Source organism: Triplophysa dalaica, chromosome 6, assembly GCF_015846415.1.
Source record: "Triplophysa dalaica isolate WHDGS20190420 chromosome 6, ASM1584641v1, whole genome shotgun sequence".
NCBI classification, from domain to species: Eukaryota; Metazoa; Chordata; class Actinopteri; order Cypriniformes; family Nemacheilidae; genus Triplophysa; species Triplophysa dalaica.
In genome coordinates, this window is record NC_079547.1 from 26,177,345 (window position 1) to 26,182,344 (window position 5,000).

The window sequence follows — 5,000 nt, forward strand, 5'->3', positions numbered from 1 at the left end:
TTCCTACACCTCCTGAACAAACATCAGCTGAACTCATCAGATCAGTTCAGACAGTCTAAACTCAGACACATTTTAAACACGACTCAAGAAGAATATCTTCTTCACTGGCAAAATAAGATCAATGACGTAAACAAATTAACTTGCTTCCGGAAAATAAGAACCGATTACAAATTGGCACCATACCTAATAAAACTGAAAGATTACAGGCAGAGAAAGCTTGTGTCCAAATATCGCCTCAGTGATCACAGTCTGTGTATAGAGACCGGTCGACACAGACAGAACTGGACATCCAGAGATCATAGATTGTGTTCAAACTGCACTGATGCTGTTGTGGAGGATGAACTTCACTTTCTCACTCAATGTAGTAAATATCAATCCATCAGACAGAAGTACTTTACTTTAATAGGAAATGTTTATCCTGAATTCCATAGAGAGAATGATATAGAAAAACTATCATATCTTTTGGGAGAAATGGTAGAATGTATTGATCTGTCCGCACAATACTTGTTCTGTTGTCACAACATGAGAGATAAAAACTGTTAGTTTGGGTCCTTGTACATGTATTTATTTATTTTTATTGTTGCAATGTATCATTATTATTATTATTTATTTTTTTGCTTTCTTTTTTTTAAATGTTCATACTGTATGTCTTATTATTACTCAATGCTTTGGCAATATTTGTGTTTGTTCACAGTCATGCCAATAAAGCTCATTTGAATTTGAATTTGAATTTGAGACAGAGAGACAGAGACAGAGACAGAGACAGAGAGACACAGACAGAGACAGAGAGACACAGAGAGAGACAGAGACAGAGACAGAGACAGAGAGACACAGAGAGAGACAGAGACAGAGAGACAGAGACAGAGAGACAGAGACAGAGAGACAGAGACAGAGAGACAGAGACAGAGAGACAGAGACAGAGAGACAGAGACAGAGAGACAGAGACAGAGAGACAGAGAGACAGAGACAGAGAGACAGAGACAGAGAGACAGAGACAGAGAGACAGAGACAGAGAGACAGAGAGACAGAGACAGAGAGACAGAGAGACAGAGAGACAGAGAGACAGAGACAGAGAGACAGAGACAGAGAGACAGAGACAGAGAGACAGAGACAGAGAGACAGAGAGACAGAGAGACAGAGAGACAGAGACAGAGACACAGAGAGACAGAGAGACAGAGAGACAGAGAGACAGAGACAGAGACAGAGACAGAGACAGAGACAGAGACAGAGAGACAGAGAGACAGAGAGACAGAGAGACAGAGAGACAGAGAGACAGAGACAGAGACAGAGACAGAGACAGAGACAGAGACAGAGACAGAGAGACACAGACAGAGACAGAGAGACAGAGAGACAGAGAGACAGAGACAGAGAGACAGAGAGACAGAGACAGAGAGACAGAGAGACAGAGACAGAGAGACAGAGACAGAGAGACAGAGAGACAGAGAGACAGAGACAGAGAGACAGAGACAGAGAGACAGAGAGACAGAGACAGAGAGACAGAGACAGAGAGACAGAGAGACAGAGAGACAGAGACAGAGACAGAGAGACAGAGAGACAGAGACAGAGACAGAGACAGAGAGACACAGACAGAGACAGAGACAGAGACAGAGAGACAGAGAGACAGAGACAGAGAGACAGAGACAGAGAGACAGAGACAGAGAGACAGAGACAGAGAGACAGAGACAGAGACAGAGAGACAGAGAGACAGAGACAGAGAGACAGAGACAGAGAGACAGAGAGACAGAGAGACAGAGACAGAGACAGAGAGACAGAGAGACAGAGACAGAGACAGAGACAGAGAGACACAGACAGAGACAGAGAGACACAGAGACAGAGAGACTCAGAGAGAGAGAGAGAGACAGAGACAGAGACAGAGACAGAGACAGAGACAGAGAGAGAGAGAGAGAGAGAGAGAGAGAGAGAGAGAGACAGAGAGAGATCATGATTCAGGTTCCTCATTTTTAGCTCTGTAGAAAATCTTTCTCCTATGGGAGGCCGATTAGGGTGAAATACATTAAAAAAACTTGCGCACTTATATGGCCGAGTAGGGCGAAAAACATTGAAAACGTGCGCACTTACATGTATAAATAGGACTTCACAGTCCCAGTCAAGACACGTTCAAATACTACGGCTCCTTTTAGAAAAGCATATTTGCTTTAATATTTATGAAACAGAAACATCGGCCTTTATAATGTTGCACCAGAGTGCATTCACGAGTTTTTCAGTGTGACCGGAATTCGTTTCAGTGTACACGGAAGCGCGGTTGATTAAAAAATTCGTCATAGTTCGCAATAACAGGCTGATAATTACACAGAAAAAAGCCAACCGTGACCAATAATAAGAAATACTTCATTGTTTACATTCATTACACGAGTTCGAAGAGACAACAAAGTGTTTTCCGGTTACAACGAAACGACTTCCGGTCACAATGAATTTTTGCGCTCTCTCCCTCACAAGTGCATGCGTGCACTACCTATGTGCAGGTGCAACTGGTTGTGGGACAGCGTCTGTTTCATACAAAACTAAATTAGCTTTTCAAACGTTAGCCAGAGTATTTGAACCGGCACTCTGTGTTAAGCCAGCGGTCCCCGTTACATAAGCAGAAATGTTTCACATGTCAGCGCAAGTATCATTTAAATACGCCTGGACCGCCTGGAGAGGCTCGGGAATGCCGGACGGGACCGCCTGGAGAGGCTCGGGAATGCCGGACGGGACCGCCTGGAGAGGCTCGGGAATGCCGGACGGGACCGCCTGGAGAGGCTCGGGAATGCCGGACGGGACCGCCTGGAGAGGCTCGGGAATGCCGGACGGGACCGCCTGGAGAGGCTCGGGAATGCCGGACGGGACCGGCTGGAGAGGCTCGGGAACCGACTGGAAGAGCGGCTGGACCGGGCTGGGTGCCGGTGGCTGGACCGGGCTGGGTGCCGGTGGCTGGACCGGGCTGGGTGCCGGTGGCTGGACCGGGCTGGGTGCCGGTGGCTGGACCGGCTTGAAGGCCAGTCTCGGGAACACAGGATGCTGGGCCGGGCTGGGTGCTGGCTCCACTGGGGATCCTGGGGCCGAGCGGACCGCTCGGACCTTCACCTCCCCACGGCGACCCCCCAAAAAACTTTTTGGACTCGGGACCTCCGGACTCGGGACCTCCTGGCTTCGGGCTGCCCTTCGATGTTTTTTCCTCCCCCGCTTGCCAATGGTACTGGTGGGCGGTGGAGTGGCAGAGGAAAGCACGGTTACCTTAGTGCTGGCGGAGTCGGACGGGGACGGTGTGGAATGCCCAAGGGTCAGAGCACCCACCATACAGTCCTCCGGAATGGAGTCCATCCCCGTGGGAGAATCCGCCCCGGAAAGATCCCTGGACCACTGTCGCTCCAGCAAGTACTTAACAAGGTCCTCAAACCTCTGATGTTCAAGCTGGCGCATCTCCGCAGGATCTAGGGGCTCATCGAGGCAAGTATTAAAAATAACAGTCAGCTCAGCCTCGCTGAATCCCGAAAAACGTGCAGTTGCCAAGAAGTTCATAACAAAGTCCTGTATGAGCTGCCCCTTCTGCTTGACCCCAAATAACAGGCGGGCTTGAAGGCTCCTTAATGCAGCTGCTTCTGCCTGCTGGGTTTGTTCTGGCTGGTTCATTCTGTCAGGAGCGGGGATCGAACTCGGGTCTCTGGCGTAGCAAATCCCCGACTCCACCACTGAGCCACGGATGACAGTGAGTGAAACCCAATTGCAGGCAGACACAATGGCACGGATAGTACGGGGTAAACAAGGGATATTTATTATATAAATAACAAAAAAACAGGAACAGAACAAAAACCCACGAGGGGGGAAAACAGATCCAGAGAATATATTTAAACAAAAGAACAAGAACTAAATAAACTACAAAACAAACACTTGAAACAAACACTTAACTAAAACTTACTAGAAACAGAGAACACCGGGAACGAGGAACAAGCATTAACCTGAGGAAACTGGAAAACATTGAACACACGAGGTAAGACGTACAATGAACAGGACAAGGAACACGAGGATGTTTTAAAGGGGAGTAAATCAAGAGGGAACAGGTGCAGGAGATAAACTAATTAACACAGACTTGGAAACAGGAGGGTAGGAACGATGACGCAGACTCGAGAAACAAAGGATCCTGTATGATTCCACCTCAAGACCAAGAATTACCCAACCAGAAGAGGTGGAATCATGACAGATTAGGGTGAAATACATTAAAAAAACTTGCGCACTTATATGGCCAATTAGGGCGAAAAACATTGAAAACGTGCGCACTTACATGTATAAATAGGACTTCACAGTCCCAGTCAAGACACGTTCAAATACTACGGCTCCTTTTAGAAAAGCATATTTGCTTTAATATTTATGAAACAGAAACATCGGCCTTTATAATGTTGCACAAGAGTGCATTCACAAGTTTTTCAGTGTGACCGGAATTCGTTTCAGTGTTCACGGAAGCGCGGTTGATTAAAAAATTCATCATAGTTCGCAATAACAGGCTGATAATTACACAGAAAAAAGCCAACCGTGACCAATAATAAGAAATACTTCATTGTTTACATTCATTACACGAGTTCGAAGAGACAACAAAGTGTTTTCCGGTTACAACGAAACGACTTCCGGTCACAATGAATTTTTGCGCTCTCTCCCTCACAAGTGCATGCGTGCACTACCTATGTGCAGGTGCAACTGGTTGTGGGACAGCGTCTGTTTCATACAAAACTAAATTAGCTTTTCAAACGTTAGCCAGAGTATTTGAACCGGCACTCTGTGTTAAGCCAGCGGTCCCCGTTACATAAGCAGAAATGTTTCACATGTCAGCACAAGTATCATTTAAATACGCAAGCGTTTTAATGTATTTCACCCTAATCGGCCTCCCATAGCAGTCTGTATAATTGTTTTCATGTTGTTGGGTATCTGTGTCCTGTTTTACATGTGTGTTCCCTCCAGCGTCATGTGAGTCTGTTATTGTGATCCTCACTGAACGGGTCATAGGGTGA

General features: G+C 46.6%; 1 protein-coding gene across 1 annotated transcript in view; it reads left to right on the forward strand.

Annotated features, from left to right (window-relative positions):
* nav1b (neuron navigator 1b) overlaps positions 1-5,000 on the forward strand; it is a 53,123-nt gene that overhangs the window by 20,116 nt on the left and 28,007 nt on the right. The window lies entirely within an intron of this gene.